Source organism: Pangasianodon hypophthalmus, chromosome 6, assembly GCF_027358585.1.
Source record: "Pangasianodon hypophthalmus isolate fPanHyp1 chromosome 6, fPanHyp1.pri, whole genome shotgun sequence".
NCBI classification, from domain to species: domain Eukaryota; kingdom Metazoa; phylum Chordata; class Actinopteri; order Siluriformes; family Pangasiidae; genus Pangasianodon; species Pangasianodon hypophthalmus.
The window spans coordinates 11,074,186-11,102,106 of record NC_069715.1 but is presented as its reverse complement, the minus strand read 5'-3'; the positions used below and the strand labels follow the sequence as shown (position 1 = coordinate 11,102,106).

The window sequence follows — 27,921 nt, the reverse complement described above, 5'->3', positions numbered from 1 at the left end:
TAATTACAACAGAGCTGGTAGTGTTTGCTGCAAAATGCATTTGTTTTTGGCTCATTCTGACTCATTAGACCATTGTGCATTACACAAATACAATTTATACACAACCCTCGACAGTTTTTAATTTTTGCAGGAAGCAATCTACTTTGTAGTTAAATTGGTGATTTTGCATACATTCTGTGTCTAGATATGCATTCACTAGCCAGTGACAAGTAGAGAAACCATGGCAACTAGCAGTAACTACAGATACGAACACCCGCTAGTGACATACGTTGCGTCATGCAAGGTGAAAAGATTGCTACTGGTGAGAATGCTGGGTTTACCCTGGGGTGTATCCTGTCTCATTTAATTAACTCTTTGGCTAAAAGCTAAATGAAAAAAAAAACACCCATAAACATATTGACTATGTCATAGCTTTATAGAAGCTTTTACTTTGTGTGTTTTTGGTAACTTAATAAATGAAATATTAACCGGATTTTTCATTAGGAAGTAATAACACATAATATTTGTGACAAAAATGCTAAAACAATTAACTTATTTATTTGTCACCGCCTGCACTTGCAGCTATAATTGCCACACCACTCCTTCATATGAACAGTCAGTTTTTCCTAACATTCTTCACAGATGCTATTCCATGCAGATTGTAGATCTTTCTGGAGGTTTATCGAGCTGTTTAGACAACATTTTCAAACCTTTTGATTGAACTCCTCCCAGAACTCAATTGGGTCAAGATGGGGTGACTAGACAGGCCAGATTATTACAGACAATACTTCTATTTTTTTTACTCTTGCACAGCTTTAGGGTGTAAATGTTATTGAAAATCAAACAATACATTTCGCAAAATGGCAAGGTGTCCTTAAATGTTTGACCAAGAAAATATTAGGTCATTAATTTTTTCTAATATTAGCTATCATCAGTGTGACTCTTGCCTGAATTCCATAAAATCTACCATATAGGGTTTGTAGGGAATGGTGTACTACCATATACCAGCATGTTCTTCCTGTGTCCAGGCTCTCCAGTTTCCTCCTACCTCACAAAACATAGACATAGGTGAACTGACTACTCTAAATTGCCCCATGTGTGTAATTTGGCATCCCATCCAGAGTGTATTACTGCCTCCACCACTGTTCCCGGGAGAGGCCCTGGAGCTTATGCGACCCTGACCAGGATAAAGCAGTTGCTGCAGATGAATGAGATGAAGGTACTACTTTCTTTGGCACTGGCACTTTCCTGGTTGTGTGTGGGTCAGAGTGCAAACTCACCTTCCTTCAAATGCTCCAATAACATTTTCGGTGTTTGAGCCTCCGACCTTGGAGTCTCATTCAAAATACTGCCCAGGCTGTGAAATCCTTAGGCGGGCAACTACATGCTTACGGGCACTGGGCTGTTGTCAGGGTTAACCAGCAGCCTTGTGTGCTGAAATCACCTGGAGGCCCAAAGCCAGTGCTGACATTTCCTCGTGGAGCTCGTGCCAGAATGCATGTCATTGCCTTTTGATGCTTCCTCCTCTTGTTTTGTCTGGGTGTCTGTGCAGGAGAGACAGCTTGGCAGGGGCATGGCGACAGGCTCATAAAGGAGAAGGCTTCTCTGTTGGCCCACATCTCTGCTGCATGACCGCTGGGAAAGAATGACCCCTTTCCCCATAGACACTGAGTCTGTTTGTGTGAGTTTATCAGTCAGGTGCAGTGAGCGCTGTTCTGGATCTCCCATAGCCAGCTGTGGATTTGAGTGTGTATGTGTGTGTTTACCGGCCTGTGCTGTCTGATCAGTGTACCCAGTGGTCTGTAGAGTCCCTCACTAGTCCCTCACCTGTCTGTGCTCCGTCAGAAGCCTTGCTTGTTCTCCATTCATTGCAATGGACGCTGTAGCAGTCCAGAAGAACTCAGTTCTCTGTTAGAGCTCTTATATCGGGGATGTAATCCCATCCACATGGAAGAACAGCAACATGGAGGAGGAAATACATGGCACAGAGTTACAACTCAATAATGACCTCCTAGTACTACCAAAAAATAAGGGACTGCCATGATACCATCTGGAGTCATACTAAGGTCTATAGAAATATCATACTAAAATCAATGTAACATAACAAAAATATAATAAAATGAGACTGCGTAATAAACAGACATTGATCTATGATGACCCCTTTGCAGTTTCCCATATGAGGAAACTGGCAGCATTTCAGATTTTGTTTCGAGTAGCAGCACTACTCAGCTCATTTGCAGCTACACAGTAGTATAGATTTAACTGAGTCGCATTTCCAATCCAACCTCTGCTCTACTTCTGATGAGGCAACATAAATGCCTGTGGGGAGGCTTGCTCCCCGACTCCATGAATATTAGAGTGCTCCAGGAAGCAGGATGTTAGGAGAAGCAGGGCTCATTATTACATCAAGGTTAGAAGATTCACATAGGAGGTGCCTGAGTGCTTTTCCTCTTGTAATTCTTCTGCTTGAGTTCAATTACCCACCTAAATTTATTTTTTTGCATGGATTAGCTTTCTATAGCAGGCAGTAGCTCATCACACGTCGCTTTATACGCCTCGGAAATGTGAGATATGGGGCGGCGCCGAGGTGATGACTAACCAGTGTGTGTGTGTGTGTGTGTGTGTGTGTGTGTGTGTGTGTATTTGTGTGAGAAAGAGATGATGGATTTTTCACTTTCATTTCCTTATGCTCATGGGCATTACATTTTGGGATGGGAGTTATGAGGTTCAGGCTTAACCACTGGTTTAAATGAAGGTCAGCCCAGAGACCAGCTCCACATTTAAATGCATGAAAGAACAGAATGGATTCATAGATTACACTTTGACATGAGGAGCTTTGACCTTTGACCGAGTAGAAAACTCGAAATTTTTATTTCCTGTGTTAAGCTGCCACCCACTTTATGTCATATGAATATGGCATACAGTGAATATGGCATATGATATTATGAACCCATAACCCTTGTGATCTGTGGACCTGTGAATTGACTGATCTGTTAATTAATGTTGTATAAAGTACTGACAAATTATACTAAAGTGAAAATACAGATAGTGTGTTAAAAACTTACTAATTAAAAGTGAACTATTCAGCCAAAAATGTACCCAAGTGAAAGTTAAAAAAGTTGCAACTTTTAAATGTATTCAAGTAAATGTTTTTAACTGATGAAATTAAGTAATGTCATGCTTTCCTGTGAAGTCTAACTTTTATTAGTTATATAAAACTGTTTTATTTTAGTCATTTTACCTGAAAACATTGTTCAATCTCTGTAGGTTTGCTAGTCATATGCATGAGTAACGCTACGTAGTTTGCTAATGAATTATTCAGTAAATGACCAGAATTTAGCATTAGCTAGAATTTGACTCGCTGCCTAGCCATTTTATGTTAGCAACTGGAACTGATAGGCTAACCTGGTATTAGCAAAGAAGGCACGCTAGTGAAGTTAGTGAAACATAACTCAATATGCTTTTTCAAATTAGATGGAGTTCATGCCTTCTAGTGAGGCAAAGGAGACACCTCATTTTATCTTTGCTTACTCCAGCACATTGAAATATTTTACTGAGGTAGGGCCAGGGGTGCTCAAATTCAAGCTCAACACCACAGTCACACAGGGATAGCTATAGCACCTAGCTACCTTGCATAGTATGAGAAGGTCACAGCAGAGGAAGAATTGGCACGATAATTGTTTTAATGTTTTAGTGTACATTGATGAACTTGATTGGATGCCTTAGACTAAAATGTAAATAAAATGCACAGGAGGCCATTATATTGACATATAGCATGCAGTCATTGGCTAGATGTGAGAAGTCATTGGCTAGATGAGAGAAGGAGACCTGGGAACTTTATAACGAGTACTTTGAAGGTCTCAGTAAAAACATAAAGAGTTAAAATTAAGTAACTAAGTAAGAGTACTCAATTTAAATTTTAATAACACTTAACACTTAACTAAAGTATAAATACCTCATAATAATACTTAATTATAGTAACAAAGTACATTTATTCAAGTATTTTCCACCCCTGAAGATCAAAGTGACCCCATGTAATCAGCATCATATACTCAGAATCCCTGTAACTAAGAGCTACAGTGTATGTTTTCCATCCAGCTAACAAATCACTCACCCTGTTGATACAGAGCATGAATATGAAACGTTGGTTTGTGTACTCTGCCTCTGGTGTGTTATGAGGCATCATTGGGCAGCAGTAGGCTGTGAAATTGAGTTAGGATGGGTTGGTTACAGGGGGATGGCATTGAGACTGGAGGTTAGGTTTTTGGAAGCTGTGGTTTGAAGGATTGGGCCTGTAGAAAATGTCATTATATCCTGCCTTTCACCTGCAGTCTTCATCCGGTCGCCCTGCCCCTGGGCTCAGCAGCTGCTTTCTGAGTGACACATTGATTATTCCTGTTAAATCACCTTTTATAGCTGCTTGTAAAGCTGGGGATATGGGTTTGGGTTAGTCCATCAGGAGGAGCCTTTAGTGCCTCACAAACTACGAAAAATGGCAAGGCAGTATAAGCTGTATGATGGGATGAATTAGAAAAAGAAATAAGGCCCCAAACTAGGCCATCAAGGATTGAAATGTACTTGTTGTTCCTTATCCCTTCTGTCCCTCCCGTACAAAGCAGGAACAGCTGTGTGAGAGGCTAGCATTAGCCTTGAGCTGTTGGTGGCTTGTGGGAGCTTTTTGTGCTGGTATTCTGTACATGGTGACCAGGAAGTCATGCATGTTAGCTGCTCTTTGAATCAACAATGCTGCATGTCACAAATCTATGAAAGACGAGTCTTGTTTTTTTTTTTTTTTCTTTCCATAATGCCTCAGGATAGAGGCTGGTCAGGGTCATTTAAGTGATGCAAATGTCACATGTTCACAGCATTCAGTTGTTTTTTATGGAAAATGCTTCCACAGTCTCAGGACAAAAACAATGGCATATAATGGGATACAAAATAGAGAGTACATATAAATCTAATTGCTTCAGAGAGCTATGTTGCCCTTTTTATCACTGTGCATCTGTGATAGGAAAATATAGTATCACTATTTCTGCATCTTATGGGAAATGTGTGAAAATAGCCCTATTTGGACATTATTAAATATACTTGGGGTTCTTGGGTAATTCCATCATTTGCAGGTGCTCTGTGATTTTGTTTCTGTCCATTCTCCGTGAGAAAATTACAAACCAAATTATCTACTGTTTTTTTTGAGCAACTCTGCAGTAGTTTGATCATTTTAGTCCTGTCTGGATAGAAACCTCTGTGGTTTTGCAGACTCTATCTCTTTCTGTGTCATAATTAGTCATCTAGCATGGATTTTCTGATTTTGATGGAAAAGTATGATTCTGTAGGGTAATAAAAGGTGCTATTGTAATGACAATTACAGGTATAAAGCTTTATACTTTATACTATATGTTAAGCTTTACATTATATTCATAAATTTATATATGTCACAATACATTTCTGGAAGTAAAGAATGAGCAGTCGTATCACTGTAAGTTTCTTAATCATCTAACATTTGATGTTGCCAAATAAATATAGTGGTAAATGACCCAATAATGTCCATTCATTCGTATATCTTCCTACTGGAATGTTTTTGGCAGGAAACCCACACGAACACAGGGAGAACGTGAAACACCATACAGATAGTAACCCAAACTCAGGATTGAACCAGGGACCCTGGAGATGTGGCAATGCTACTCTCCGCACTAACATTCTACCCTCCAATAATGTTCTCTGTAAACTGCTAATGCATATAAAATAAAAGAAGAGGACCATGTGAGGCACAAACGTCAGTGTTCAAAGGGGAAAAAAACCCTAGAAACACAATCATCCCAGGCTAATTTATTCGTTGTCCAGAAGTGACAGTGTTATCATGGAGGAGACATGTAAAAATGTTAGAACAGTCATCACCCAGTGACACTAATACCGTTACACCTGGCATTATTGCAGCTGTTTCAGTTCATCATGTTTAACAGCATATAGAATGGAAATTTTGCTCAATTCAGTTTATGACTGATGAATATCTTGAGCAAGCAAACCTTTTCATATCACAGAAAACATATTCGGTTTCTTAGAAACACACTCATCATGCATCTACTCTGTTTTGAACACATGAATGCAAAGCAGTCACAAATACAAATACAAAGGGTTGTGGCTGACAAGAGGTTTATAAGCTTTTTCACTAGGCTGACGTCATGCATTGTAATACTGGGGTTTTATTTAAAATATTCAATCTGTTTATTCCATTTTATCATTCTTTGAAATTGTGTTCAGTTGTGTAGGTGCCTTGTATGGGAGTTAGTACTGCTTTGGTGTGAGAAAAAGAATGAGAATGGGAGTGAAATTTAGAGAGAGAGAAAAGAGTATCACTACAAGAAAGAACAAGGACTCATATCTTCATCATCAGCTAAATTCTGGTAGGTTTACTTTCAATTTTCAAGCAATACTTCCAACAAAAAGGTACATAAAGAATTTTTATTTTGAAATATTTTAGGCGGCCCTAGAAATGTATATATTTTTCCCCTTTGAATTAGAGCCATAACAGTCTTTTGTGCTTCTGCGCTTCTGTACAACAGCTTTACTTCTCGAGCAGCTCTCTGGTGTGACGATTAATAAGCAGCACACTATATGCCTAATCTGCATGAATTATTTTTCTGAAGATTTTATATTCCCTTATTTTATGTGTATGTATGTCAGATTTTGAGACTTGAAAGCAATAATCACATCCTCACATTCACCAAAATTATCTTCTCACATTTAAGTCCTTCATTGTGCAACTGTCAAGCGTTTAACCCAGAGACACTATTCTACCTAACATTTCTGTTGTCATTTAACAGCTGCATTAACAAGTTCATGATTATTCGTTTGCATGTTTAATTACCTTTGAGCTCTTTTTTTTAAATCAGAGAATTGGTCTAAATGAAAAGCTCCTGATATTCCTGAGATAAGGACAAAGCACAGAGGATATCTAGGACTCAATGACTTCCACTCAGCACACTCGACTGAGCTTCGGCCATCTACACCTAGTCACTGCTAACAGATTATTGAAAGCAACACATTAATAATTTTCATAAGAATACAGACAAGGCCAAAACATTGCTGATGCTGCTTCATTTGTTATATGTATAGCTCATTGCCTCTGCAGTTAAGACAAGCCTGACAAGGTTAACAGATCATTTACGTCATATCATTTATAAAGCATGCCTTTTTGCATTTATGCGTTCAAAAAGTGATGTAAAAAGCAAAGAAAAATGAACCTATGAATAAATATGCATTGTTGTGTGCTACCTAATTAGCTTATCTGGCAGTTTTATAGCTATCAGAATGCCAGACTGGCACCCTCGGGTACAGCTGGGATTTTAACATCAGTACGAAGGGCATGCATGAGGAACATGTCCATCAATCACGTGTCATTTTACAGAGCCAGTGTGAAGGTTTTATAGAGAGTGTTGTTTGATCTGAAACCCTGTCAAGATCTTATTAGAGCAAGGCTTTGCTGCAATTAAGGGCAGTGCCAAACAGTGCCAAACAGTGCTAAACAGTGCTAAATAGTGCCAGACAATGCCAAAGTGTGCCAAACCAGTATCTCCTGCAGGACCTCTGGGCGAAGGGGTGGTAAAGTGCATGTTGTGGGTGGCGCCAAATTGGTTTCTGACCAAAAAATACACTCTTAGAAAAAGAGTTCATTAATGGTTGTTTAATTGTTCTGTAAGGGTTTGAAATAAAGATTCTTAGCTTTCCAAACGTGTTCTACTTGGAAATTGTTATACTTAGAAAACACAAGTGTATTTTTTACATCAATACCTTGGAATTGGAAGATTTTTCATACAATGCTGACAAATCATAATTCTGCGATTTTGTACTTCTATTCAGAACACTTAAGGATTCTTTGGCTTAACTATATAAAAAAACTCTTGCACACTTTTTGAGAGTGTACCTGTGTGTGTACCAAGGTTATGCTCATAAAGGTTTATGTGTAAATGTTTGTGTACACTTTTAGAAAAAAAGAACAATCTAGATTCCTTAAAGATTTCTTTGGCTTGTCCTTCCGTGGGAAACGCAGACACACAGACACACAAACACACACACACACACAGGATCCTTGTTGTCTTGTAGTGTGGAAGGAACCTAAAGTGGGCTGTGAGATTGCACTCAAGTCTCTGCTCTTTGATAGATCACAGACAATAGGTACAATGGGAAGGCTATGTAGCAGCCTGGCTGAAAGAAGAGCAGCTCTACAAGGACACATCTAAGTTCTCACATCTCCATACTGAATCTTTTAATATTTTCCTCTTCCGGACTCTGTGCATTCGCAAGCTTATATAAATGAATAATAATAATAAAAAAATCCCCTGCCATTTAACCTCTTTTATCAAAAGTGCACAGCTTGCACTGCTTTTATGTGCTACATACACCATAAATCATAGTGAATGGAAGGTTCATATACTTCATATTCAGCCCTCTGCTTCTCCAGTGCCCGAGGAAAAGCCAGCTGATGTGATGTCTTGCTTTTCACTCATGTTTCTCTTCTAAGTTTGGTGCTTGCAGTAGTTGTGATGAGCAGATTGGTGACTAGGCTGGCTCTGGTGATGGGATTCTCGTCAGATCCCCGTCTGCAGTCTCAGCTCTCTGGACATCGATCAGTTGCCTCAGGGCACCGCTGTCTTCCTCTATTGCACAAGAGAGGAAGACGCAAGAACAAGTTTAAAAGTCTGATGAGATTCTTTTAATGAATTGTGGAGGACTAGCAGTAATTCATACATAAAATGATGCAGCCCAGAATTATTAATATTACAAGACAAAGAGTAAAGCACATAAAATTAGTTCAGTTAATAGGAAAAGAATTTCAGGGTTCTGATACTGATTAGTGATCATACTACATACAAGTACAAAGGATGTTGTATAATTGTACACACACACACACACACACATATATATATACATATATATATATATATATATATATATATATATATATATATATATAGACACCGTCTTTATATATATATACCGTCACCATGACTTTAGACACCGTCTCTTAGATCATAATGTATTTCTAATAGGCTGGAAACATGCACAATTTTCTGTTTTTTTTAAAAGAACCTGAGACTTTTTTCTTTACTTACTGAGGAATCTGTCTCAAAAAGCCATGAAGGTGGCTATTTGGCATTGGAAGTGTTTTGAGGAAATCAGGATCCTTGGTTATGTTTTATATGAAAGCAATAATGCAGAACTTTGTTTTGTGAATTGGATGTGCCTTCAAAATGAATTGCTTTAGCTGAGAGAACAATCTGTAAAGTTGGACAATATAACAGACTTCTGTCACAGTCCAGTAGGATTCATGTTTCTGGTTTATTTTATGTTTTCCCTGCCAGACTCAGAGATTGGAGAGGTGTTCAGATTTAAGGAGCTAAATCAGGCAAATCCACAGTACTGGGAAGTCATACACTTGGATTTGGTTTAATTCTGGATATATTGAGGTTTACTGAGCACAGTGTTTCTCCAGAGAGAGCCCCCCGCGACTGAAGAAAGGTTTAATAAATACCCAAGACCATATCAAGCCACTGCGTCTATCTTCTGAATAAACACTGCCATGCTTCATTGCATTTCTTTTTTCCCCCACATAGCCTAGGAGTAAGGATTGTTACATTTAGTTATTAGACACTCTTTGCTAGACCGGGTTAATTCATGCAACATATTATACAGGGCTGAACAAATCAATAGCCCAGGTGCCTGGGACAAGCAGATTTCATGTACATACTCGTTTCATGCATACTCCTTTTCAGAATAAGTGACATACAGTGTAATAGCCACATTAAGTACTGCTACTCTAAAGCATATTGTGTACTTAATGTTAGAAAAGCAGTGCACATACCCCTGCCTGCAAGTTCTGGTCAAACAGAACAAGATGAAAATGTATGACGTGCAAATACTTCGAGGCTGTGCTAATTAATAAAGTGGTATAGGAACTTTTATTACTTCCTGTAAAATAAAGCCCAGCGCAACCCTGTCATATAACTCTCCTGTTTGCAGACCCTGCAGTCACCTCGTGGTTAAACATCTCAAGAAAAAATATAGATTCTAGCCAGACTGGAATAATATTTTTAGGTGTGATGTGAGGAGATAACACCATCTCATATCTGAAATGTTGACCAATAACTTGCCGACTTTTTACTTTAGGCACAAACACAATACTACATTAGAAACATTGTTAGAAGAGGATAATTATACGCCCACTCATTTCCTTTAGTCTGTATTAATGCACTTAAGTAGCTAAGTAGCTCACCATACATTATTACATCATGCCAGGTACAACTTTTTATCCTAGTCAGTTAGGTTCCCAGACAAACAAAACATGGGACTGGGTCACGCACTGGAGCTTTTACTTGCCTGGAGGGTTATCTAAAGAATTTATGATTTGCCAAAATAAAGGAATTCCCTTGTGTATTTAGCTGCAGAGCATACAAACATGCTTCCTGATAAAAATTACATCTCCAACTTAAGACTTGTTTTATGGATTTATTTTCACCTCTAGTCCTTTTAATCCTCATTATGTTTGACTGTATTAAAATGACTCCTTATGAATTATTCAGTCAGCTGATTGTGTTGCCTTTTAGACACTGTTTGGTTAATCACTGTGTTATTTGCTTGATTATCATGCACAATTTGCCATGGGCAGTTCACTGTCGCCCACAAGACAGCAGAAAGCTAAACTAGAAAACAAGAGAATAAACAATGTCGTGAGAGTGGGAGAAAACAGTAGGGCAATCATGCATAAAAACCCGATTGACTGAGGGTGCCGATACTAAAAAACAAAGCTATTTATTTCTCTACCTGTACGCAGCATGGCTGTCACCCTGCTCCTGTGATGGATGGGGCGGAGAGAAATGTTGTTTTAGCATTAAACGAAACCAGGCAGAGATATTGTAATAAAAGGGATCAAGTGTAATCAGCTTTTCCATGTCCTCCAAATGGAAGTGAAAGTATGACGAGGGAAAAGTCTGGAAAGTCAGACAAGGCACCCCGTGTAGGTTTGATCATTGCTTACGATTATCACAGCTGTAATGGATTACATACTCAATCTTCATTTCATTTCAGCCTGTCTGAGTTTGCTGTATGAGTTGCAGCTGGTCATCTGTAGGCTTTACAGAATGTAATTCACAAACGGCTCGGAAAAGTGAATTCAGAATTCATTATTTTTGTGCTCATTTCTATCAGCAAAAGAAATTCTCATATAATGTATTTGTTGTAATTTAGAATTCGGGCACGTCTCCTGTGCAAAATGAGTGTGTAATTGATATTTTAATTCTGAGAGGATTTGCGAATAAATTGCTGTTCAAGAATATTGCACTGGGTGAGTAGTTTAACATTTCAAGCAGCGGCTGTAGTTAATCTATTTGTGCTTATTCTCTAATATCTGGCAGTGTTGAATGTATTTCACATAGCAGCTTTTCCTAAGTAACTGAACAAATTAATTCACAGATGTGAATGTCACCCTGAATATGAAAAACTATTTATTTCTCTGCATGTCTGGTCAGAACCCATGGGTATGGTGTTTCACACTTGGACATAAGATATAACAATTAAATTCAGATGCTGAGTTGAATCATATTTATTGAAGCAACAGAAATCTGCTCTGCACATAATTAAGTTTTTAACCGCAAAAATATTACAGACATAATTAAGTTTTTAGATCAACGCAACCTTGTTTTGTGAAAATCACCCTCTGATTTTGCAATATTTGTCATGAATCCTGATTCACTCATAAGTACTCGGTGTAACAGCGCACTCAGAGACTTTGAGTCCAGGTTCCTTATGCTGGAGGTTTATTTTACAAATATGAAGGTCAAGACAATCCGGTTTGGGGGCAAAAATACACAGAATTCAAACAAATTCAAAAACAGTAGCAAAAGGCAAGGTCAGTGGGCAGAGCAGCGTCAAAACACCAATAATCAAAATCCAACAAACAAAGATCAAAGGGCTAGGCAAGGAGCAAATTCACGAAGAGTCAAACAAGGTCATAAACAAGATCACGATTCAAAAACCACAGCTCAGAACTTACACAATTGCAGGCAAATATTAAAGCTTCACACAGAAGTTCAAGTAACAGTAGGGCTCCCTCTGGTGCTCTGGAGGGAAACTCTCTTACACTCCGGTTCACTGAGCGACCTGTCTGTGTAATCAACGTGAACAGAAGTCTGAGACAAAGCCGTAATAAAGCAGAAGCATCCTTTGTTCAGAAGCTGCTGTGTCATATTTATATCGCAGACTTGACCTGGAATTTCTCCTACAACATGCCAGAGGGAACTTGCACACTTCTTCTGTGTTTCAGAAGCAGACACTCATCCCACAGAGCTTTTCATCGTATACTTTGGATCCATGGTGTCTTTTGGCTCCGCCTTTCTTTTCACTACTCTACTGATGGACTTGGTAGCTGTCATCGGTATACATTATTAACGTGAAGTTTGTTCATCTGTGAAAACATATTAAATTCCCCTTTTTTTGTGGCACCGTATTAAATGCCTAATGGTCTCTCATAAATTACCTGACAAAGAGTGTGACACCACCATCTCCTCTTGCTTCTTCAAAATGAGAATTTCTCGTTGAGACAAACCAACCTGTTTTTAATGGGGAGATCTAATTAACGCAGAATTAATTTCCTTACATGGGATATTGGAAACAAATATCAATCTTCTTTGTTTTTGACTTCATGCCAGGCTACCATTAATGAGAATGGCTTCAACGTATTGCAGGCATAAACTAAGGAACAGCATTGTAATGAATGTGACATATCTCCTTCTCTGTCTCTCTCTCTCTATCTGTCTGTCTGTCTGTCTGAGTGCCTCTCAACCTTACCTCTAAGACACTGAATCATCCCATCTGTGTTGTGACTGCTGCAGGTTTGCTTCTCTTTAATTAGTGAAAGAAATGAAGGATGGGTTAATGAGTTCATGAAGCTGGGTGGAGTAAACCTGTCATACCTATGATTGCCTTTGACAGTTGCCAGGTGTGTGTCCGTGTGTGTGTGTGTGTGTGTGTGTGTGTGTGTGTGTGGCTGCATTCTTATTCCTATATTTACCAGTCAGTCTCAACATCCCAGATTTTGGAATATGTTGGTATCAGAATAGTTATTGCGGCTACTCCAGACAGATTGAAGCCCATTCATAATTTACAATTCATTTTGCTCTCTCCCCTTCTAAAATGGCCTTTCCACTTACACTGCTTGCTGTTTGCTCAAAGCAGGCCCAGGTGTGTGACCTTGAGCCAAGTATAGAGAGTAGAGAGAGACCTGTGCAGCATTTCTGTGGCAGCAGTGTTCTGCAAACCTCATGGCACAGCGAAACATACCACCCAAGATGAAATTAATATTAATTTTTAATTAATACCCACTTTATTCATAAAGGAAGGTGTAGGAACTAGCATTGTCACTTCACAGCTCCAGTCTCTCTAGTTTGTGTGTGTGTGTGTTTTTAGTATTAACAAGTGTCAGTGTGTGGAGCTTGTGTTGCAGATTGTTCTCCGTCACTCTGATGTTGCCCTCGTTCCAGTCTGTTGCCCTCAGTGCTTGGCTGGGAACAGTGGTAGCTGTGCCATGCTGGGACAATAGCTTGACACTCTGCATGGCTGATGATGCTCTGAATCATCACACCATGATGCACACTCAGCTGTGAGGAAGTTACCTACACCATCTGTCTGAAGTCTCATCAACCTCCAGCTGCATCTTTCATACACTTTTCTGGCCAGAAGCTTCAGGATCTTTGCAAGAGTGCAGTTTGATGTGGGCTGTCCTCACTTCTGTGTATATATTTTCTTCTGGGTGCCGCTTTGCAATGGGAAAGTAAACTTTTATTTGTTTATGTTTATTATTCATATGTTTTTTTTCTTCTCTGCTACTGTGGTTAGGTTTAAGTGTAAGCATAGCATTAATAATCATTATGTCAGTGAAAGGTCCTCACAGGGATAATGAGACAAATGTGTGTGTGTGTGTGTCTGTGTGTGTGTGTCTATGTGTATATGTGTGTCTATGTGTGTGTGTTGAAGTAGACAACCATCTACAACCATTAGATTTAATGCACAGTTAATATCAGTGCATTAGTTGCAATCGATAAAGCTTTATTCATTGCTCGTCATTAGAGAATTTCCTTTACTCACTCTATGTATAAAAATACATTTTTATAACAAAACCAATACTCTTGGATGGATTTTACTAAGGAAAACATTTTGTCTTCGATAATTCTTTTTTCACCTCTTTTTTGGAAGAAAGACCCACAGGAATTACAGGTACTTACATACATTGAATATGGCAAGTTCAGTGCTGTAATTCTGATCAAAGCTAGTATAAGTTAGCAAGAGAAATGGTATACACATATATACATGTACATGAAGTAGCAATAATTAGGGGTGGACAAATCATAAATTCATTTATTAGGCGGCTAGGCATGTGAAAGCTCCAGTATGTTAGGGCAGTGGTAGCTCAGTGGGTAAGACACTGGCTTTCTGATCAGAATGTTGTGAGTTCAAATTGCATCATTGCCAAGCTACCACTGCTGAGCCCTTGAGCAAGGCCTTTAACCCTCAACTGCTCAGTTGTATAAATGAGATAAATGTAAGTTGTTCTGGATAAGGGTGTCTGTAAATATACTGATGTAAATACACTTACCTGGTCTTATGTTTTGGTTGCCCAGAAATATAGTTAACTAGAACAAAGGTGTTAACTAACAGATTTTAACTCAATACTATGACAAACTACTTTGCTACTCAAGTGCCTCAACACAGTGGCTCCACAAGAGGGCCAGTTACTTTCTACCACAATATATGGAGTAAAAAAAAAAAAAAAAACATTTACAAAATCATTTAGTAACACCATAACAATGTTCTATAGCAAAATGATACTATAGTAAAATATCAATCTTACATATTGATATATCAAAATATCACATGGAGGTTTCCATTACCTTCAATCACAAACCTAATGTAAACATTTCTATACACGCCAGGTAAACTGACTAACAGAGCTGTCCAACATCACAAGCCTGATGGTGCTGTGCTGGTGGAAGCAAATGGGTCTTCTGTCTGTCTCATACTCAGCTTCTTCCTGACCCTCATTCTCACTCCCAGGATCTCAATCTGTCTCTGCCTGCTCTACTGTGTCCTCGCTGTCTGAACCAGGCTCCCCAGCTGACCATTCTTCCTGTTCTTCCTGCTAATTCTGACCCGTCGCCTTGGCTCTCTCCCCACCTGAATGACATTCTGAATAATTGTCTTTCTTTTTTTGGGAGAAGTACAATATATCACATTTCATCTTCATTTTAGAGAGAACTATAGAGCAAAAAACAAGGGTCATACCACATCCACGATGAGTTTTCTGTGTTAGCTAGCTATGTATACACTTTGTAATGTAACACATTCTCAATAATGCTAGCATACATGACTGTTGGAATTATACAACTATAGTAGCATGCTTAGATAGACAGGCAAGACAAAACATTTTATTTCTTCTTTGCTTTTTCCATTATATACTTTCAGTCAGACTCGCTCAGTAGGGAAAATGCTTTTCTTCTTAGAGAAACTCGGTCCATCGCCTTTAACTGTCTGACTAGAAAAGTGTATTTTTACTCTGACATGCCACTTGAGGATTCTGTTCAAAAGTGGTCAGGCTATAATAATTAGTTCAGAGTTGACTTACTCCTCATTTACAGGGGCCACAGCAGGGGCCAAGCTTGTTGTCAGCTTGTTGACTGGCCCCCCCTTGCCCCCTCATAACCCCCAACCACTGCACTTATGCAATTATGCCACAGAATCCTGACTCCTGCTCATTAAGGAAAAAAAAAGCATAAATAATAACAGTCATGTATGGCTTCTAAAAAAGGACATATTCATGGAAACTGCCTAGGACCAGTAGCATGTTATAGTTACAGCATGATTTGACTAGTTCCTAGTCAGTATCCCTAATAAACTTAGTGTGTACATTGGTTTATCTGTGTTGTCATTTTATTAGGTACAGTGCCCAATAAACAATCAAATCAGTTTATACATGCACAATTAATAACTTTTTATTTCTTTTGAAAATGCTCAGTTTGCCCCTTGAGAAGCAAAGCATGGAGCACAATAAATAGTACATTTGAAGCTCAACAGAGGAAAAGCTCCAGATGAAGTTTTGTCAAATTGACAGCCATGTGAGATTTCACTTGGCCACCACTGTCTTTTGATGGACACACTTAATGATGTACTAGAGATTAAACATCCCTGGGAGATAGAAGATTAAAAAGCAGACACCCTTTTAAGTAGGCTGTCATGTGGAAGCTTGTCACCTAGGTGTGTTTTAAGCATTTGTCTGCAGGAGCTGATAAACACACAGATGCTGGACACATTTGCTGTCTGTGTGATAGAGCCAGAAGTTTAAAAATCTTTGTCTCAGCAACCATGTGTACTGTCTTCCATCTTTCCACAGTTTTAATGATCACTCCCCTACCAGATTTCCCACAGTGCCTTGCCACACAGCTTGTTGTTGTGCTTATTTTCTGCACTCCACAGCAGGTGGGATTGGTGGGCCATTTCCTGGCTGCCCATTGGTAAACAAAGCTTTCAGTGGTGGAGAGTGATTCAATTAAGGTTAATTGAAAAGTGCATTACATCTGGGGCTTCAGCACTCTCTCCTGTCTCTCCTGTCAGTTAGCTCGGCTTGGCATAGCATGGCACAACAAGGCTCCTTCATTCTCCTCTACTGCACACTACTCCTGCCTCTTCTTCTGCTTTATCAGGATCCTACCTCAGCAGCTCTGGCAGCCTCCAGGGTCTTTCAGTCTTGAACTAATGAGACAGAGATGCACATTTTAGTCATCACTTCTGTTTCTCAAACTCTGCCTATTTGTCTGCCTCACTGGTACAGCTGTTCTTGTTAAGAAGTGGAGGTAGTTTTAGTAAGCATGCAGCTGTTGCAGCTCGCGTGTCATACTTTATTTACTTATTATCACTGGCGTGGTGGAAAAAGTACAAAACCCAAAAAGTATTATCATTAGCAGGGGTGGAGAAATTACTTAAGTGAAAGTATATCAAAATGTTGGTGGCAGCTTGTCAAAATTATACTTGAGTGAAACATAAAAATTAAACATGTAGGCTTCATGTAAAAATGACTGGTTGTGGTATCTATACAATTTGGAAGGCTATGGATTTAATTGGATGGCTTAAATCTAGTAAGTAAATCAAGTTAAAATGCACAGACTGTATTTGTAGCTTGGCAAAAGGACAAAATGTGATTTACAAGTAGTGTAAAGGTATAGATAAAATGTACTATAAGCAGTCAAACTCATAAAAAGTACAGAGTTATTGCTTTTTTCTAATTTTCTTAAATGGAAATATAATTAAGAGTACAAGATTGAACTTTTAGCATACTGAGGTAAAGCACAAATCCCAGTAATGAAGCACAATTACTTAAGTACTTTCCACTTCTGGTTACAGTATAAAGCAACACAACACAATGAAATGAGATGTTAAAAAAATATACTGATGACTCAAGTCAATTATAATGTGTTGAAACAGCTGTCATGCCAGCATTTTTTCATAAATTATAATAAAAAATACCCAGTTTCTTATTATTCTGTAGTGGTACATAAACAAGTACCATCAAAAGTTTTACTGGTGTTTCTTAATCCGAGTATTTTTTAGTTGGCTCACTGAGCAACAAAACACAGAAGCCAAAGTAGCGCATATGGACAAAGATTCATTTTGTCTTTTAGCAGCTGCGGCTCCATTTCTGCCCTAACTGCGTGGCGCTGTGGTCCATCTGCTGCTGCTGATGGTTTTGGCGTTAGTGTTAGTGCTGGGGCTTCGTGTCTCTGAGCCTGGCATTTGCTAATTCACACTGATCTGGGGATACAGCCGATTTGGAACATGGCATGAGTGTTGGCTTACTGCCTCCCTGGGGCATCCTTTTTGACTGACAGTGATGGGAGTGCTGATAGACTGAACTGTGATATGCTGTAGTGTGCTGGGAATCATTTCGGGATGAAGGGAAGTCTGTGTTGAATGGATGTTTGATACAGTCTAATACTTTTGGACAGTATATGTTCATTGCACTGCTTTCTCAGTGTGTTACATCATAAGATTTTATAGACGTGAATCCCCAGCTGAAGTATAAAAAGACACATGCTTTGTACCTTCTAGCCACATGTTTTGCTCACTGTAAGACTGCGTTTAAGAATTTACGAGAATCTCACTTGACATATAGACTTTACTTCATTTAACTGAGCAAAACACAGTGTAAACTAGGAGCGATATCCATTCTGAAATCTTGTGAAAAGTTGATATCTTTTAGGCTTTTATCTACATTCTGCACTCCAAAATTATTGGCAACTTTATACGAGAAAGGGCAAAACGATTTGCACAAATTCTGCCTCGTATGCTAGGACTGGTAAATAGGCCTTACTTTTGAATGGATTGAACAGTTGTATTCATGTAGTAGTTTGGCAAATTAGTCTCTTTATGTTATTAACTGCCTGTAGTTGACATAAATAGTGACCTTCAACAAACTGGGTTGGAAGAAATGACACCATACTTCTAAGCCTTTACATTAAGTTAAGAAACTGTTTTGACATTGTGTCTGAAATTCCACTGAATTGTCCCCAACAGAAAAAAGTACAGAGAAATTATACTTAAGTCATAATATAGACAATAAAGTTAAAATCTTACTCAGTTAAAAGTGGAAGGATCTAGCCAAACATGTACTCAAGTTGCTACTTTTAAATATACTCCAGTATTAAAAAGTAAAAAGGATATAAGCAACATTCAATCAAAAATGCTATGTAGCTTGCTAATGAATTAGCCAAAACTAAAATATTTTGTAAAATAACCAATATTTACTGCTAGAATTTGACTTGCTGCTAAGCCAAATACATGACCTACTGGACTCGATGCTAGTATAACATGGCATTAGCAAAGAAAACAGGCTAACTTATTTAAATATAGCCAGGTAGCATATATAACGTTAGGAAATTAGTGAAATTTATATGAGTCTTTGCTTAATCCATCATATTGAAACATATTAGTGAGGTAGATCCAGGGGCACTCATTCTCTGGTTTAACACTGCAGTCTTGTGGCTAATCCATTTTCATATGCACACAGATAGCTATAGCGCTACTTTCATTGCGTAGCATGAGAAAGTTACAGCAGATGACGAATTGGCAAGATTCTTCATCGTTGTGTTTCCACACTGATGAAGTGGATTAGATGCTTTAAACTGGAATGTAATTAAAAGTCAGAAGGTCATCTTTATAAGTTCATGTCCATATGATTCAGTCTATAGGCTCTATACAAGTTCACCTTGTTTTTCTGACAAATTTACATGGTGTACATGCTTCCAGAAATTGCACAGCACTCAAAACTGTTTTTTTTAATATCCTTCATGATGTTATGTTCTTATGATTCAGTTTATGGTGTCTGTTATGTTACAGAAATTCACCGTACATTTCTGACAGCTTTACACACTTTACATGCTTTCAAAAATTGCACAACTGATTTCTTTTTCACCTGCATGCTGTTATTCCTGTCACCTCTGACTCCAGATAACACCACAGTAATTCAAGCTCAGCATGTTGCATTACATTCACTTTAAGATCAATAGATTTTCTTGAAAATGAGAGTAACTTTTGCAGAGGTGCTCCCTGACACTCTGTGATGTCTTTCTTCACCATGAAGCAGTTTTAACTGTGTTCTGTTTGTTCACTGTTAGAAGAAGGAATCCTTTTGGCAAATAGGCTGGTCGATGATATATCAAAAAGGAACAACACAGGGCAAAAAAAAAAAAAAAAGAAATTTTCTTTACCATTGTTAGCTTTAGAATTTTGCAGCCAATTGTACTGAGAATGGTGGAATGAAATATAGGGTTTTGTGCCATGGCCAACAATGAAGGACTATCATTTGACCAAAAAAATGCACCCCTTGGAAGAATCTTTCAAGTAAGTGCCATTCCAGTGAAATTGAATGTTGTAAATCCTGAGAGAAAGTATGGGAAAAATATATATAGAGAAAAAGATTCAGAGCGACTAAACCTTGAAAATCTTCATACTAATGTGTTTTGCTAGAGAATATGGATTTATCTGTAACTGTGTATTGTGTTTTTATATCCTTGTGGGGACCAAATGCTGAGATAGGAAAAGGAATATATGCCAGGAAAAATGCTTTTTTTCCCTACAAAATTAGCAGCTTTTATTTTAAAACCTACAAAAGCAAAAAGGTTGTCTTTGGTTAATAAGATTGAGGTTATGGTTAGATTTAGATGTAGGTAAGCATTAATTAGCTGCATGTTGATAATTATGTGAATGGAAGGTCCTCACAATTTCTGTGTGTGTGTGTGTGTGTGTGTGCATACGCACACAAGTGTGTATTTTATAACCTTTACTACAAGTAATCTATGGGCTTAAATGAGTGCTTAGGGGCACAACACCAGTAAGGAGCCATAGCACTGTCACCAGTGTGGATTAATGTGGTCCCAGGTTAAAAAGACTTTGTTGTGTTTGTGATCTAGGTACTTAGCACTAGTAGTGCCACACCGAACCCATTTCTCTCTCACACTCACCCCACCCCTCCCTAGCCTGGGGCTCTCCAAGGCCTTGTCATTGCACTGAATAATTTTACCCTGTTTAATTTAATTTCTCTTGTTTCACTGTGTTGAGATGGAATATTTAAATGCTTGGTTATATGTAATTTCTCCCTGTTCTGAGCATTGTGTGCATTGTGGCGCATAATGGCTCAGCTGTCAGTCTGAGAGGCGGCCCCACACCTTTCCTTCCCTTCCAGGAGTTTGACAAATGGCTCTCAGGTGGAGATATGACAGCGCTGTAAACCACTCACTCTCTCCCTGAAACAATATGACGGCAGGTTTATTTTGTTCAAACTCTCCTTCTTGTGCCTTTCCCTTCTTGGCACTCTAAAGTTCATGTGATTGGCATATTTTAGCAAATTGGAAAACGTGGGATTGGGCATCTGAGATTAGGAGCAGATGCCTCTTTTTAAATTAAGCCTAAATCTATTCAAGTCTATAGAAGTGAATAAATGAATGGATCTTTCATGTACCTCTCTGTTCTTATAATTTTGGTTACATTGTTTTAAAGAATTATGTGAACTACTCCTTTAAAATGCTCACATTTGGGTTCATTTCGTGCTGAGTATTACTGAGTTGAGGTAAACGTCCATTTTGTTTATCACTCTTTCTATAATTGACTTATTATTATTCACCTGTCAGTACAAATGCTGTTTCTCTTGTGCTTTGATTGTAGTTTAAAGAGATTTCTCCGAAGTATTCCTTTCAGGTCTTTTTCTCTCCATCCCCTTCTTTTTCAATTTTTGCAGAAGGATCCTTGTAAATACTTGGTGTGTTTTTTTTTCTTTTTTTTTTGGATCTATCATGTCTCATCTAGTAGTTCAAGAGATCACTTTGGAAATGATTTGCACACTCCCATCCCTTTTTAATACAGACTCAGTACACAATGCACTTGGAAACACTTAAGGTGGAAGTAGAGGGCAGTGCCTTTTAAATTTCCACAAGACTCACACCATTTTGAGTGTTTGCATCTCAGCCCTTAGTGACTGTGAGCAGTGAGCAAATGTGAGTTTTAGATGTGCCTAGACATGCAGTCATCCTGCCAGCCTCAGAATCTCAATAAACGTTGAGAGTATGAGTTATTTTGAAATGTCTATCTCTGAGCTAGTTTAGCGAGGAAAATGGGCAAAGTGTCTATTTATCTGTAACTCTGACATGTTGGGATGAGAATAAAGGACACATGAAAAACATGAATCTAAAAATTACAATCATAACCCATTTGTATTCTGTACAGTATATGGAATTTGTAATTAATTTGGTTCAGTGGTGATCATTGGGGTCCCAGCATCTTAGTGTTCATGAGATATTGCAGACATTATCAATGGCCATTATTCAAAATGTCTAATTAATTTAGAAGGATCATTCAGCTTACTTGGGCTTCAAAAGGTGCCCATATCTCCAAGCCATGCAGGTTTATCAGAATGTAGGAACCAAACCCATTACATTGGAATTGGATAATTAATGCTCTACACACTGCACCACAGAAAACATTAAGTTGAATTTGAGCTTCTGATCTTTTGGCTGATGGACTTAAAACAAAATGTAATGGTCAGACTTACTGTACAGTGGAAAGCAACACTAACATATTCTGGCTAAAGTATATATTTCACATGGAGTTCAAAGAATATTTTTAATGTGTTGTTATTTAACAAAAAAAGTATAATCATACATATGGCAAAGCATTTTTCGAAGGAGTCTCCAGTGTCAGCACTTTGTAACAGTCAGATAACTTTAAGTTTTTTACTAGAATTACTCTACAGTTTTTCTGTCTTATTAACTTCAAGAGAAAGCAGGCGGATGACATATAATCATAGTGTAAGAGGAACTAACTTACTGTATTTTGTTTATGTTCCACAACATTAACTGTAACTATAAATGGATAAAAAGTATGACAATTAGTTTTTTACTAAATTTAAAACAGAGACAAATTACTCCGGTATAAGAGCAATAGAAGATTTTTCGACACTTCAGGGTGGTAACGGCTTGACATCCTTTCGTCGTTGATTATTTTCTTATAACTTCATATTTTATTCCTTACTTAATAGCATTAACTGTAAGGCTCATGTTTATGATTTTTTTTTTTATTTGACTCATTTTAGAATTCAGTCAGGAATGGAAACTCTGGTCTTGGCTTCCATGTGCACAATATTTATCTTCAATTAGTAACAGACAAATATTTTGGGAAACTTCGAGTCAGATAACATGCTCTACCTGATAAAGCTGTTTCTGAATGACTACGACTTTGCTGGAGCAGTTATTTGTTTGCTCAAGGACACAGATACTAGTTGTCTTATCTGTTGATACACATTACAAAATAATCCCTTTTGAGCATTTTACTAATTTATACCAATTTTACACAGAATCAGTTACTGTAATTCACCCACACACACACACACACACACACACACACACACACACACACACACACACACATACAGTCACTCACATCTCTTTCAGATATATTTGTTTTCCATCCCATAAGGTGTCTAGAATTTATTGTAGTTAATTTGTTTAATTTACTTTTGAGCACCACTGTCTATGTTCCATGTACTGGTTCATCATTTCCTTTTCCAATTTATCCAGCTGTAATACCCAAGCTCTCTTTTATTTAGTAATTTAAACACATTTTCTTGTGCAGCCCAGTTAAATTTAATGAAATTGTTCACATACTGAACTAAATGCATGCACTTTATGTTAACTATATAGTATGTATAGTATGTGAAAGAATATTACCTGTATTTATGACGTAAAAACATGTGCATGAGTGTACAGATCAGGGACATTATTACAAAAAAAGGAGTGCCGAATAGAATAAACTAAGTAGACTGTAGAAGCAATCTGACTACAATTAGCCACACTAATACATCTCAGGAAGTAAAGGGAGAGGTGGAGATGGTAGTAGTAGAGCAGTGGGATGAGATGGACTCGTTATTGATCTGAGGTGAGATGGTGTAGAGCTGAAGAATGAAAGCTGCACTCACACAGATGTTCCCACTGTGCGTGTGTGTGCGTGTGTGTGTTGAGGGGGGTATCAAGAGATAGCAGATGAGAGCATTAATGTAGACAAGGTGCATCATTTCCTGGAAGAGCTTTCTCAGTGAGACAATGTCAGTGTGAGCTATACTGCTTCACATAGTTCTCACATAGTTAGTGTTTGGCATGCTGTGCTTTCAGTGCATTTAGCTGATATATCATATGTCAGCCATTAAGTTTACTAATGCATTCATTATTCCCATTCATATAGCATTATCTGCTAGATATCTGAGGGCAAAGAGAGTGCTACAAGTTTTTAAAGTCACAAAAAAATATGCAAGTTGACCAGAACAGTGTATGGGAATTATTACTCCATATGCTCTTGCAAAGTGCACCGATCTGAGAGGTTAATAAAACACATGCAGTTTGTGCGCAAATAAAACTATTTTTTATAGAAGGTCCTGGATAAAACCGTGGGTATTAGTGCATACAAGTAATATTTATTGATTATAGGGGTCAAAGACTTCTGTAATGTAAGGGGTGAACAACTCATATATTTGCTAGCCCTCTGGCAAGTGAACATTATAATGTCCAATCTTTTATTTTTGTCTTCAGGAAAAGTACTGAAAGAAAAATTCCACCATGACATCATCGACAACTTTTGCTAAAGGTGCAGCAGCGCTTTTAGCAGCTCTCGCACCTCCTCATTGTTACACTCTGTTCAAACAGATATCGTTCCAAAGTTTCAGCTTTCATGCTAATACCACCGTCAACTGCACTGTGCTTGTCATTTTGTAAATCTGTCATATAGCTCTGTCTAGAACTTAGAGTCCAACTGCTGTTTGCTCTTTCCACTACTTGTTGGGTTTCTTATTACAATGACATTACACATCTCTGGAAAATGGTGAGTGTGAAAATACACTCTTGCTATTTTATTTTTAGGAGCTAACAAGAAAACTTTTCTTCTATTGCTTGCAACACCACTGTAACTGTACCAGCAATGTATTTCTATGATGCCAGAGTCATACACAAATGCTAACTTCTCACAAGAATAATGAAAATACAACACAAACCAACAGGTTAGGATGGCAATTCCTAAGCACCTCACAAATATTACAGTATAAACATACTGTACGTAATGTGTTTCAGGGTGGAGTTCTCTTTTAACTAGGCTAAAAAGTGAAAGTTATGTAAGGAATAACACACAACAGTCTCAGATCAGATTTCTCCTTCCATTAAAAAAATAACAAAATTTGACCACCTAAGTGTACTAAGATACTGTGTTAACACCATATGATTATATATTTCCACTTGTTAAACAACACATTTTTTAATCTGTTAATTATTAGTCATAGATTATGCGTCTGCCATGCAAGTCCCTGTGCATGAGTTACTATAGAAACTACGGGGTGTCCCAGTAGTCTCCATACATAAGTGGAAATGAACACTTCTTAGCAAAATGTCTTCCAAAATTTTGCATACCTAGTTTATATGTTTTTCAGATAGCCTTTAAGAATGCCTTTGACAAAAGAAGAACGTATTGAAATCATTCTCATGGCTGGATTGGGAAGCTGTCACAAGGTTGTGATGGACTTTAACAGGAAATATGGCAATAACATCACGCACGACACTGTTGCTAAACTTATTAACAAATTCAAAAAGACTGGAAGTGTCACAGACCAGCCGAGAAGTGGAAGTCCATGAACATCCACTGACGAAGCACAACCGTAGCTGGCATACATAGTCCCTTATGTATGAAGATTTTTGGGTTACTCTGTAGAATGTATTACAACGAGCACATTAATATAAACCTATCTTTTATGTTACAGCCGGAACTACTGTCTGAGTAAAGTTACATGAAGCTTTGCATTGCACTATATACTGCATCTTGCTCAGTTTCATTAGTGTTTTCGCATTACAGTATGTTCCTGATTCTGGAAAAAATCACATTCCACTTAATTCATTAGTCAATTAAAAATGTCTACAAACAGTCAGAGTGTGTGTCGGTTAATGTCTGTTGTTATAACTAGGAACAAGTATTGTGCTACAGTGACAGCGTTAAATTGTTTTACACCACTAGGGAATACAGTAATTTACTAGAGGATAGAATGTTTAAACATATGCATATATTAAACAAAAAACTTACTTTTGCAAATATAGGGAGTAAGGAGTTTTCTTTACTTGGATTTTAGACAAGAGAAGAAAAGCAATGCTGCTGAGAGCTTTAACAGCAGCCTGCTGGACTGTATGAGTAAAAACTCGTACAGTACATACTTAGACATAATCTGCTTTTCGTAGCGTCCCGGGCTAGTGAATTTGTCCACTGAATGTAATTTTGCTACTAGATGAGTGTGTGAGCGTAATCGTTTTTTACTGGGCATCATGAACTTAAGCGAGAAACAAAATAATGGCTTTCTAAGAACATATCCACTGAAATTCATTAACTTGAGTAAATACTAATAAAGGTACTGACGCTTCATTAGTTCTATGCTCGCACGCACGCACACACACACACACACACACACACATATATATATATATATATATATATATATATATATATATATATATATATATATATGCTTATCTTTCTATCCTTGAGAAGACCATTCATTAACATAATTATTTATGAATCTAATTAATGCTATGACTGCACCTAAATCTTACCTTAACCTTAATCTCATTGACCAAATGCAAACATTTTGGATTTTAGTTTTTTTACAAATAAAACTGCAGTTTTCCTAGTGGGGACCAGCTAAATGTCCGCACAAGGTCAAAACTGTCAGATATTCCTATCTTTGTGGGGACAAAACACAGACACACTAAAAGATGCTACACCACTTTAAGAAGGACCTCCATCAGTTATCCTGGACCTGCTCTGCTAGAAGAAGCTACATAGACTCCACTTGTATCCTGCATGTACACAAGCACTAATAGACACAAAGATTGAGATTCATGCATGAAGAGGGTGATAAATCTGGCTACTGCCTCATCTACACTGAGGAAGATTGCAAACTCAAGGACGTTCTCTCCTACTGGTGTCTCTCCTCTAGACAAGACGGTTGATTAGCGCTTTGTCAGAGCCAGGGTCAGCATTGGACAATACGGAGATACTAGAGACAAAGAGATGTGTCTAAAGGCAGCACACATCATCCATCATGCTTTACTCTCATTGTTCTGGCCCTCTGCACTTCTGAGAGATTTCATATGGGACTTCTGTGACTGTAAGTGGATCTAGAGAGTCTCTGTTAAGTTACAATAATTACTTTCACAGTTGTGCTATGTCCTCTAGGGAGCAGGAACTGCACTGCAATAGAATCTATCAGGACTTTTCATTTCTATTATCATATCAGTAAAGATTTTAGTGATAGGATCATTACCCACACTTTGGGTCTGGTATTAATGAAATAGATTCTGATGTAGGGATGTTTTACTATGCTTCTATACTATACTATGCTTCTATACTTTAAGAGTCCAGCAGATTATGAACATACTTGGGATCACACACTGTTTTTTTTTTTTTGTAGATTTTTATGCCAAATAAAAACTAGCTTATACACACTAAGACTAGGGATTTCACACCACCCAAATTGTCACTGAACTTGTTACTTTTCACTGAATCAATAACAAAGCTACATGGAATCACATTACTAGGGAAGGATAACAACACACACCCTTACACAAATAATTTAACAATTAGTAGGCTGTTATTTAATAATGTAATAATATGCACTAAATGTGTTACTAGTCTTTACTCGCTTATTTCATAAGCATTTGTAGCCTAGCCCTATTTTTGGGGTTGGAATCATTTTTTGACTTCTGTGCTTCTGCGACAACTTAATATGTTGTTTTCATTGAGTAGCCCGACTGCTGCCATTAATGCCTGTCCATATCCATTTGTTTAATTTACTGTATTTAATCCATGTATATTGGCTTTTGACTGGACTCAGATTGGAGTTGTTGATCAGTGTACACTACATACTGTAGATTGCTGTATGTCCATGTTTAATATACTTCAGCATGTTCAGAGTGGCCTAAGGCTCAATTAGGAGCAAGGAAAATTGAGTCTTTAGTCCTTGCAACCTGCTTGTATTTTTTTATGCCAACTCTCATATGTGACTGCCCTAAAAAACTGTAGACTGGGGCATCCAATCCCAAAAGACCTCTACTTTTCAGTTGAGAGTCTGACACTGTTCCTTACTAAACAAGGGCAAGAACTGTCTGTTTTAACATGGAGAGGCCATTTGACTGCCATCAGTAACAGATTTTTCCTCCACCCCATTGACAAACCTACAAGAGTACTTCCCACAGTAACACCTTATTTGGAGACAGTCTACAAAAAGACAGTTTATGCTTGTTGGACATCCCATTCCAAAACTATGAGCGT

General features: G+C 37.9%; 1 protein-coding gene and 1 long non-coding RNA gene across 2 annotated transcripts in view; one reads left to right on the top strand and one right to left on the bottom strand.

Annotated features, from left to right (window-relative positions):
• The window catches only part of cdh13 (cadherin 13, H-cadherin (heart)), a 338,039-nt gene that overhangs the window by 19,377 nt on the left and 290,741 nt on the right, over positions 1 to 27,921 (top strand). The gene's annotated exons all lie outside the window — the stretch shown is intronic.
• On the bottom strand, positions 108 to 26,029 carry LOC128318552 (uncharacterized). Its single transcript, XR_008301948.1, has 2 exons — positions 12,509 to 26,029; positions 108 to 8,633 (listed from the first exon to the last, which is right to left on the bottom strand). It is a non-coding gene; the product is annotated as an uncharacterized LOC128318552 (long non-coding RNA).